Source organism: Anopheles funestus, chromosome 3RL (genome assembly GCF_943734845.2).
Source record: "Anopheles funestus chromosome 3RL, idAnoFuneDA-416_04, whole genome shotgun sequence".
In the NCBI taxonomy this organism is placed as follows: Eukaryota; Metazoa; Arthropoda; class Insecta; order Diptera; family Culicidae; genus Anopheles; species Anopheles funestus.
The window spans coordinates 42,852,321-42,864,003 of NC_064599.1; the positions used below are offsets into that span (position 1 = coordinate 42,852,321).

Sequence of the window (11,683 nt, forward strand, 5' to 3'; positions counted from 1 at the left end):
CATAAAACATGCAAACTCAGCGAAACAAATCAGCCGATCGATCATTTTACGTTTCAGTTACCGCACCGCACGCAATGATAGCGGCGATATCCTAGGTGCGCTTCCTTTTTGGCACACACCAGTTGTCGTTTGTCATTGCTCCAAAATTAAACCGTACCGTTGGAGAAAAGCTGTACTTTAATGTGCCATTCTTCTGCTTGTGGTTTCATCCGTGATAAAGGCAGGTTTCGATCAGCTTTGCTTTTGGGGTTTTTTTTTATTTTGCGGAGGGAAAGGTTATGGGTACGGAACAGCTGGTGTGTGTAAATTTCACAAGTCAAAAATCATCGGAAGGGAACGCCGGACGGTCATCCGTTGCGTGCCAGAGGTGGACTCATGAAAAATTCAGTGGACCACCGATGTGTCGAGAGGGTTTTTCTGATGCTAATGGTTCCACAGCCAGTAGCTACCGGATTGCGATAGGGACATCGTATTAAGGGAGTGTTGCTATTGAGATAAAACAATCCCAGAAGACTGTATATAGTCGTTAGCACTAACAACGCTCGTGATGAAAGCTCAAATATTATGACTGTAAGCGACTTTTCATTAAAAATGTAACGGGTGTAATTATAAATTACTAATGGCAAAAGGAAAAACCAAAAAAACTGTTCTACATCCATTTTGTCGTTGTAGTTTATAGCACTACGGCAAGGAGACTAAAGAAACATGTGGTATGGTAAATATTGGGGTTAAAAAGCTTTTAGAAAACATTCTGTGGTTTAACATTTTTTTAGGCATAACAGCGCTTCTTCGAACAGGGAAACATGGCACTTATAACGTTTCGCTTGGTTGCAGACAATCGTTTCGTTTTCCGTCTAGCATATCAAAAACATATTGAAACCCCTTTCGGATGCCTAAGCTGCTGAAAACAAGTCAAATTGATACATTTGTAAGCTTATTTAAAAATTGAGTAGCACCGTAAGTTACTTTTGGTTAGGTTCTTTTAATTCGCTTAGCATAGACGGTTCACGAAAACATGGGATATTCAATTTTTCAACTGCTATCATGAATCCGAAAACATGCAGTTTAAACTGTAAGCTTGACTGGTACAACAACCTACCCTCATCCTTACGGGAATTTCGACAGGATATTATAAATTCTTAAGGAACAACTTCACCCACATTTGCCAACACAGACAGCCAGTGAAGACGTTTCACGTTGACTAGTAACAGAAAGACGTAAGAAAACTCGCGCTCGGTCTGGTTAGATTTATGACCGGCACGGAGGACAACATCACTTCGGCATAACTTCGGTCGCCATTACCATTCTCGCGCAGACTAAGAGATTGGCCGCTGAATAAATCATGCACTCCTTACGGTAGATACTCTCTGGCCCGATATCTGCCTAGAAACCTCGACCTGTTAGGCAGGGCCTGGCCACACATTGAAGCAAAACCTCAGCTGACTGGTTTTTGACACAGACATGATAGACGCGTGACGGCATAGATGAAGCCAAAACGCGTTAGTCAAGGTCCATGAAACCACCACCCGGCGTATGTGTGTGTATGTGTGTTTGCAGGCATGTTCAGCTCCTGTCCCTTCCTGCATACATATGAAAACATGCGTTTTGCAAAACCGAGCGCTCGGTTAACCACAGCTGCCACAGTCCGGGGTTCCGCGGTACTATGAGCTGTCTGACACCGTGAGCTATCCATGGGCCAAAAATAGGCTACTATAGCTGTTCCGGGCACGTTGCACGTAGTGAAGCTCCATCAAAATGGTAATTATTTTCCTCGCCCCTTCACAATCCCAATCATCAGCTTGTGTGAAGAGAAACTCAACGGTATTAAATTCTGTGCCAAAGTCAAAATTTCAACAGCGTATGGTCGAAAATAGGCCGATTGAATAGGAACCGATCGCTTGTAGAGCAAATGAGGTTGTTAGTGGACGATGAGTACGGACCACGGACAAGGATGACGATATTGTCTTTTTACTGCGTCTCGAACGATGCTAATTACAGACCACTCTACTGTTTGCCTCGACTGGATGCTACGGCAGCAACGTTGTAATGAACATTTTGTCATTTGTAAATATCATCATGAAAACGGTTCATTAGAATACCATCTTTTTTGTAGACAGCATTAGAAGAAAGCTTTTTCTCGTTGATTTTTTTCATTCATTGTACAGTTTCCATTGAAACCTATTTTGATAAAAGTATTAGTGAATAAAATAAAATAAATTAATAAAGTACAATTAGTATATAAATTTTATAAGTGAAATAAGGTAAACATTGATTATAAAAAAAAAACAAAATTTTGTGTTATGAAAGTAAATAAATTATTTACCTAACGCGTTTGGTTTTCCAAGCCTAATTCCGTGCCTAATTCCGTGCCTATTCTTATATTTTTCTGATGACCTTAACATATCTTCCCCGATTGACGACTGTTTGTCCTGACAATTGCATTAAGTTATCACATTTTATTTGGCAAATTCGGCAAACGATCTTGTACTTAGCAATAGCAAATGAAGTATATTGGCTTATAGCTTCCCATTCGCCTTCCATTCATAAATACACTTTTATCGATTGATCGTTTTTATCACGCGTAGACTTCCCATCCGTCCTACGTGTTACAAAAACGTTAATTTAGTAATCAAAATAGTATATCTGGATTGAAAAGGATACCATACGGAACACAAATACAGTTTCGCAATCCTATTTATAAACCTCAACCTTTGGGTGCGCCCCACCCAAATACTATCGTTTGATTAAATGAGCAAATTGATTAATGTCTGAAAGGCAAGAACAGAACGGTGTAAAAATTAATTGGCAACCGTTGTATTGCATTGTACTGCTCACATGTTTCTCCGTGTGTTAACACTCGACTCGTACATCCCGAAACGAATCCCCGATATGGAACCGCAAAACCTTTCACACAACAAACAGGCAGCAACACTGTTCAGACCGTTGTCTTCCCATTTTCACCCTGTTTTCCACCCGGTACCGACCAATGTTCACCCATACCGTTTACGTTAGCCAATGTCCCAGGCGAAGCAAAACAGCCCATAATGTTCACTTAATTGAGTTCGGTTTTATTTGCTTGACCGTTGGTGTTCGTTTTTGTTCTACCGGACAGTAAGTTCGCAATGTCTTTTTTAACGTTGTGGCAGACGGATAGAGTTGGGATAGGGCATAAGTCCAAAAAGGGAAAGGAAACGCACTCCTGGAAAAGGTCGTCACCATGGTTCGCTCGGGGCTCTGTCGTTTTCGTCGTAAAGTAAAACAAACGTGATTATATTCACGTTTATTGTGACTATTAGGACTTGATTGCTGTGTTGCGTGGGATATAGTTGAGCTTCCCGTGTTTGAATGGGGCAATTTTGGGCACCAGCTGCAGAGCGGGTGTTGGCTTTTTGGCCCAAGTCGCATCCCACTTTCCAGTACTCGGAGACGATACGATCTACTATTAAGAGGTGTTGCATGGTTTCATTCATTCATAAAGTTTTGTTTTGTTACGTTCATTAAAGCCTTTAGCTCCATATGGCCAGCGACGATAAGTCGGTTGCCATAGTTTGTACACATTTTGTTCGTCGCTATCAATTAAAAAAATGTTTCATCAGGAATCAGGTACCAAGCTCTAGGCTTGGGTAAAGGAAGGCATATAGTGTTTATCGGACTCTTCAACACACCCAAGAAAACACACAAGAAAACACACGAAATGAGAAACGAGCAGGAAGTTGTACGAAGGAACCGGATGGGCATCAGCAACGAGTGATGACAGGTCACTCAATGATTGTCTGGGTGTGTGATTTATTGCGCGATCTATGTTCGTGTTAGAGCTAACGTAGTTAGATTAATGAGCACATAATAAATGTTTAATAGTGCTTTGTTAGAATAGCAACAAAACGGGATAGGAAGTAAATTCATTAACTATCAATAAGACATCAGCGATTAATGAAACGTGGATAAATGAGCACCAGACCTGTGAATAGTATGTAAATAAACGTAACATTTTCGACTTGGACTTTCTAGCGAGTTTTTCGCATAATGAACAATTATAAACTGTACAAAATGACAAATACGATGGGCTACGATGGGTGCTCGAGTTGAGTCTTTTATAAAAATTACGGAGAAAGCGCCAAACCTTGTAACAATATTTGTGATCTTTGTGAATCGATGCAGTAGATGTCATGTGAGCATTATTAAGCAGAATGTTATTTTATTTCGTTTCATTAGCTACCCTTGTATATATATCCGCTTTATGTTCGAAAATGATGAAAATAATATACATATAGCCTTAGCGATATACGATGCCTATTAACAGGGATTTTAAAATTCGACAGTTGACAGCAGTGAGTTTACAGCACAGAATTTAATGTCTTATAATTCCATCAATTTTTTTAAAAACAATGTTATTCATATTTTCCTGGAAAATCGCTCAAAAACGTAATACATCGGGAGGCAAGAAGGAAGTTAATTCCGTAAGTATCAATTTGAAACGGAATTTCAACAAAATTAAATATACGTGGAAGTTCGGGATACACGTCAAAGAATTGATTCACGAATAGCTGTCATGTGTGGATTCGGTAGCAATGGATTGTTTGGCCCGCATTTGTTATTATTTACAGTAGCAGAAATCGTTTACCAAGGCAAGTGATCTCGTTAGCAATCATATGCTACATGTATATTGTATATAATTTCAAGCATAACAAATAACAGTTCTAGTTTATGTTAAAACAAAGACAAATAAAGACAAAAACTTGTAACATGAGTATACTCATGTATTTCGATCAAAACCACTCTATAATACCTACTATATCCGTTCCACGAATAAAAGCTTTCGAGGTGAGAAGCATTTTCTAAATTACATCATGTCACCTGTGTATTCTCTATCGGTTTTCCAGCATTCGCCAGACAAAATGGTAGCAACACCATCTGTGTAGATAAAAATAAAAACGGTGTGATCCCAAATAAACGGTATTCCATTTTGCATTACTTTTGCGTCCGCATTCATCCATCGTTCCGATGGTTTCCCATTAATTACTGTCAAGTTGCGCAATCCCCATGGGGTCAACCAGTTTTTTGTTGTTGTTGTTTTGTTTTATCTGTTCGCTATTACTTTCCTCCCTAGCAATCCTTCCTGCAAAGGGGTGCAAAAACGGTAGCGAACGCCAGCGGATTTGTAGAACAAAAGAAGGATAAAAACGTGTGTTGATTCAGCAAAAAGATAGGTGAAAGTTTTGTATCCAACAGTGTTGTGTCCAGCATATTTATTACTCTATCCAATTTGTAAGTTGATGAATGTAAATTCATTGAATGAATGTTTTATTTGAGAGCTTTTGCAAATGCACTTTTACTATTCACTTCGGATTAAGTGCGGTTCCAGAGCAAGGTACATAGGACACAATTTTAATAAAATTTTAGTTGAGTTAATGTTAACGTTGGAGACGCGATTGCTTAACATAGAACGTACATTTGTAATTGCTTCTATGTACCCATTATATTCTTTTACGTGAAATACAACCCTTAACTCACTACATAAATTGTGCAATCCTTTCGATCTCGTTTGAAAGATGTTGACTTCGCCATTGAACAAAGCAACTAGTGCTTGCGCACAAAGTAAAAAAAAGGGAATGAAGAAAGTAAACTGAATGCTTAAAGGATTTCCTCGCTTTGATGGCCATTCGATTGAGCAACTCTCGGGAATACCATATCCAGTGGCGTCCTTGCTTTTCCCATCGATGTTCTCTGCAGAGGGTTGTTTTATTTTCTTTTCCTACCGGAAGCACCATCCCATCGACAATGGTAGCACGGAAATCGTCAATTCTGCCTTCAACAATCCTCCGGGCTTTACTTCGACACGGGCTGCACTCGTCCTGGGCTTAAAACCCGGCGAGCCGTTCCATTTGTACCCGGTAGCGTTTTGCCCCCTGCTTGGGCAAGATGAACGAAACCTTTAGCGTGACCCACCTTCGCAACAAGCGTGCGTTCCCGAGGCCGAGAAAATGTGAGATAAAAATAAATCCCCTTTTCAACCGGAAACGGACGTTGAGGAGCTGTATGGTGTCCGCTGACCAGCGGGAAAGGTTGCCGGGAGGATGCTGCTATCACTAATCAAATTGGGGGATTTTTAGCGAATCAGTCTGTCGACATACACTACCGACGGGGTTTAACTGGAAGCGGCCTTCATGTGGCATTGGTGAGCTTTATAGGAAGGATGGATGCATGGAAAGGAGGCATGGAGTGTGCGTACTGATGGCACTAGCGGTGACTTAGTAAAGTACATGGTAACGTAAACGTCGCCCGAAATAGAAAGAATCTTACCGTCTGCGCTCTGATGCGCAACTGAGAAAAAGCGTAAATCTGTATCGCTGTGAAAAAGGCAACAACCAACGACGCAGAAAATGATTTCGTTTTAGTTGGGATTATGTTTATTTCCGGCTTTCAGGATGGGGTCTGAAACGCCGTCATGGTATGACGTGCTGAACCAGTTAGTCAGGGGATGCTAATTTTAAAAACGATCTAACATTACGTTGCAAATGATGCCGAGTTTACTTTAAAGCTTAAAACTGTTCCATTACAAGCGCTTGAGATTATTTCAAACATTTATTCCCGGTTTAGAGTGGTGTGTGATATCGTCCGAAGGTGCTGAGCGTTGCAAATTTGATGCTAAAATCTATTGAAGACTATTGAATCCGAGCTTAAAATTCCAGTTTTTGATCTTTCATTCTTCCCCTTCCTCGGCACAACTAAAGAACAAAGTTAAACAACGCAGCTCTCCCCACCGCATACCCTTGCACGGGTTGTGACCGAAAGATAAATTTGCTCTAGCTATGGCGTTTCTCGAAGTTTGCTCACTCTGTAGTCGCTTAAGCTTTGTAGCATGGTCGTCTAAGTTGTTAAAGGGTCTAGGCCCGAGAAAGTTTTACACCATTTGGGAAGGATGCCAACACACATGGAATACTGCAAAGCATTATTCTTGCCTATAATAACCGTTGCTTCCTTTTAAAATTATGAATAATGTATGTATTTCAGTTTTCTGCTATGTTTCATAATTAACTTTACGGTTGTAATCTAATCTTTTCCCGGTAGAATTCGAAATATTTCGTTACTATAAGGAAATGGGGTCAAACTTTATTCATAAGATAACCCAACAATGAAGGCTTAAACGTGAAGGCTTAACAGCTCTCCACACAAACTGTCATATTCTGGCATACTTCATATATAAGTTTGCGAAATTTTATGTAACATTTGAACCGAGTGATCTTTTGTTTTTGTTGATTTAAAAAGAAATAAATTAAATTAAAATTTGTCAAACAATTTCTTTAGTACGGTTACTTAGCCCAACAGCAAACCAAAATGATCCGAGCAGAAGAAAACAAATCCTTCAGAATTATACAACCAGGTTTCAATTGTGTAAAATATTCCATCTTGAAGATTTGACTTTCTAGCTTAAGTTATCTTAGAAATTAATGAATGTTGCTTATATATGGAGACGCATGGTGTTTGTTGCATATGTATGGAGTGGCATGGTGCTTCTTTCTATTTTTAATTTTTTTAATTAAATTTCACACTTCATCATTTCAAAGAGGTATCTGTACATCAAAATGATTGTTTTAAGTGGTTAGCTACTTAATTTTTTTGCAGTTTACAACAAAATTAAATTTCTTAAAATTTCTTGTAAAACGTTTTTAATTTAAAAAAAATGAACTACGTTCAACTCATACTTGAACCTCTTCTCAGCCATACGTATGTATTCCAAATTATACCATCGCTCAAATTACTAACAGGTTTGCTGTCAAACTGCGCCCGTCACAGTGCAAGTTAACGAAAAGTCAACAGGGTGTCTGTCGGATTCACTCGCCCGGTTTGGTAATTGTCCTATTAGTGAAAAGTACTGACCGAGGCAAGATCCTCGGATGGCCGGTTTCACCGTTTTTATTTCGTTCCGTCAAATCCAAGATACTAGCACACAATGGTAAGAACACTGCCATCAAGACCATTTCGCTCGAAGGGAGCGTAATGTTTGTAAAACGAACCGCAAAACCTACAGCCAAACACCTTCCCCATTTGGCCGCTATTTCTCTACCAAAGCCTGCCCAACTACTTCCTGCTGCTGAAATATGGCGTTCGGGGAAGTGAGGAAGATGGCGTGGTTGTTTCATTAAAATTTAATTAAAATTTCATAATTCCACCTAACCGACAGACAATGAGCTACTGGGGTACTCCGTAAGTTCATCAGAACGTGGTTGGTTGTGGATCGGTTGTAAACCATTCTCACCTTGGGGGTTGGAAGAAAGAAGAAAATGAACTGTACTATTTCGGAAGCAGTTTTCCGCGCCCCGGGAATGTGGTACCGGATGTTTCATCAGCGCTAAGAAACTGAACGAGCGGAAAGTTTCCCATTTTCGTTTTGCTTGAAGGGAGCAGAAATCAATGTTTGCTGCCTTTGGCACGGGGCAGCTTTTTGAAAATAAAACGGGCCAGGAGAAAGAAAAAAATATGATTCCAAAGCAAATACATACAAAATGCCGCCCGTGTATTATAAAAATACCTTCACAAGAGTTATTTCAATCAGTTCACTTGAAATTGTTTTGCGAAAAATGTGCGTGACGCAGGTTTAAGAGATGGACACAATTTTCTCGATTTTCATTTAAACTTTTCGTATGAACTGCAGCTAGCGGGGTTGAAACGTGCAGGGGAATTGAAATTACCTTTTTGTGACAGTTCGTTTTTACCATGCCGTTGCTGATGCTGAAGTTGCAAGTGCAAAATTAATTACAGCAAATAATTAACTTTTCCATCGTTTTTATTCGCCACGATCGGCAGACCGTTGGATACACTAGTTGGCGATTCGATTCCCCAGAAGTTATGCGCTTTGATGTCCACGGAAGTCCGGAAACTATGCTTGCTGCAGCCAATAGTGTGGCAGTATTCCTCTCGTTTTGATTCCGTCGAGTGAAAGCTCTTTTTACTTCACAAACGCACAAACACGCGACACACACACACACACATACACGTATCCTCACTATCGCTTTCTCTTTTTACAGCACTTGTTTCCGCTGATCGAAAAGGGGAAGGGCAAGGGTTGGGAGAAAAAGAACTTCCACCGTTGCTGTTGAAGGTGAGCGACTAACGAGAAAAAACCACAAATCACCGACGCAACACCTCGCACGGGCACACCACTCACTCACACAAGGTGCAAAAAACCACAAAACGACTACTGTAGACGAAAGCCCAAAAATGGTAATTAGCTAATTATCATCCAATTTTAATGTTGTCACTTGGCTGCGTGTTGTTCGAGGAGCAGAAGATGATAAAAAGATGATCGCCTAAAGTAAGTAACGAGAAAAAAAAACACGATTGCTAGTTGTCTCCGTTACCACATTAATATAAGGCAAATCTTATGCCTCACCAATTTTTTCGAAAGCTTTTTTAGATACACAAACACACACACACTCAAACCTAAAAAAATATTTCACTCCGATCGTTGGTTGCTTGGGGTTTGTGGGTTTGTGTGACCGTGACCAAAAAAAAAAAAAGAAAAAGGGGGAAAATTGTTCACCTGTCGCTATTGACAGGCTGCAGCACGCGACACACTGGAAATGGCCCACCTGCAGTTTGGCCGTGGGAATGGCATTTCCACCGAAAGAGCTATGATCGGTTCCGGGAACGGAAAACGGAAAACCAACAAAAACCCTTCCCAAGAAAAGCCTGTGCCTGTGGTAGGGAAAGATATTGTTTTCCTTTTAATCCCTTGTTCCGAACTTTACAATACTACGAGAAGGGAGAAGGGATCAAGCGTAAGAAAGCTATGACGCATGGTGTGACAAAGTGGTCAAACAATTGTGCTGATTAATGATGAATGATAGTTCCATCTTTTCCAACCCGAAACAATTCTTTATCCCCAAAGGCAATAAGTGGAAAATGAGGTATGAATTTTCACCTTCAACAGGCGCTGATAAAATCGATAACTCGTAAGACCGTTTTTACGGGTTTTCCGTTTTGTTCACAAAATCAAAAAAAGAAGCAGTTTTTTTAATGCAAGATTTTAGATAGCGTACTCTAGAGATAATACGCTAAGGATAAGATATAAGAAATCTATAGCTCAGTTTCGTGCAATATCTTCTATCACCTTTAATGCCAAACACAGTCAAGATGTGTCAATTAAAATATTTTCACAGCGAACATTTTTGGAACTGCTCTTTAAACACCGTGGCTGAACAATGTTTCCCAGCATAGCTCATTTTCTTGTTTCATTTATCATTTTCACATTCTTTTTGGCATTCATGTGCAACAGTTTAACTCCACGTACAGTCGTCTCTTCTTCTTCTGCCTCTCCCAGCTATCACACGTCACGTACACACTCTCACTCTCTTTTTCCGTTTTGCAGCCTCAGCCACAAAGTATCACTGGCACTGGCAGCCAGGTGCAAAGGATTGCTCTCACACACAACGGACACCGCAGCAAGATGTACCGATATCCTTATGCGAGCTTAGAACTGCACGGTTCGATGTCTTTATCAAAACTGAACGTTCCCCACGAAGGACGGTGATCGGTTGGTTGGTTGGTTTGCAGTTATCGTGTCCCATCGCACCTCCGGTGGACGAGGAGTTCCGTCAGATGCTTTTTACGATGGGCCCGTGTACAATAGTTCCTTGCTTCCCCACCGAACAGGATCACTCGGCTGTCATCGGCTGGCATCGTTAAAGCTGCAGGTGGGGATGAGTTCATCCGTGCAACAGTTTTCCAGCCGGGTGAGACTGACTTGAATGCTTGCCGTACTCAGTAAAGATTGGACGATAATAAGAAAAATAAACCATTTTTATATCGAGCAACATTATCTAGTAATTTATCTTTTTCTAGTGACATATTTCAATTTTTATTTTTTTCAAATTCTTGTCAATTTTATTTTAATTTATTTTTATCTTCTCCAAATTGCAAGGAAACGATCAAATTTTCCCATCAGTTTTGCGTGTCAATGTCAATGTCAAAAACATTCAAAATGAGATTGAACTTAAAATCTTAATTTTTAAGTTCATTAGCCTCTGAGGGATTTTTATAATTTCAAATCACGAGAGCAAACTTGCAACATACTTGTTCAAAATACTATTACAAAGATATGATTTTCAAATCTATACTTTTTTAAAGAATTTGTCGTTGATAATGACAAAGTTTCAATACTTTAATTATAAAGTAAATCATGTTATAATTACTAATTTCTAGTCTTCGTTGGAACTAAGACATGCCAGGATTCTACTGTTCCCGCTGGAATTCACCCGTGATCGGTGTATAGCGATAAGGCAATAGATATCAAGATTACTTCGTTCTGACAAGCAAGATATTCCCCCATTTCAATAGCAACTTGTTGACACTGAAGCATTCAACCTGCAAACTGTTGATGCTGGAATGAACGTTTCTTTCCAGTTCAGCGATAAGGCGCACGCGCTGGAAAAACACAAGCGACCTGTTCGTTTCCAGTCGGCTCATGGTTTATTCACCCGTCCCAAGCAAGGTATACTACTACCTGTTAATCAAAACAAAGCTCTAACTGTACCATCGTCCGGGGCGCGCAATTCCGCGCACTCCGAAACATGCGAACCATGCTACATCTCGCAATCTGTATTCCGGTTGGGACAACAACATGGTGCGAGCTTTTTCGCTCTGGACAGCTTTTTTCGGTGTTTCATTAAATTTGCGTAGTCAT

At 40.1% G+C, this 11,683-nt stretch overlaps 1 protein-coding gene across 1 annotated transcript in view; it reads right to left on the bottom strand.

The window, feature by feature from the left end:
• Positions 1 to 10,762, bottom strand: part of LOC125770857 (SCY1-like protein 2) — a 100,699-nt gene extending 89,937 nt beyond the window's left edge. Inside the window, exons 1-2 of the mRNA XM_049440893.1 lie at positions 10,454 to 10,762; positions 8,691 to 9,308 (exon numbers count right to left, since the gene is read on the bottom strand). The gene's annotated coding sequence lies outside the window, so the exon portion shown is untranslated. The remainder of the gene's footprint in view (positions 1 to 8,690; positions 9,309 to 10,453) is intronic.
• Between the last annotated feature and the right edge of the window lie 921 nt (positions 10,763 to 11,683).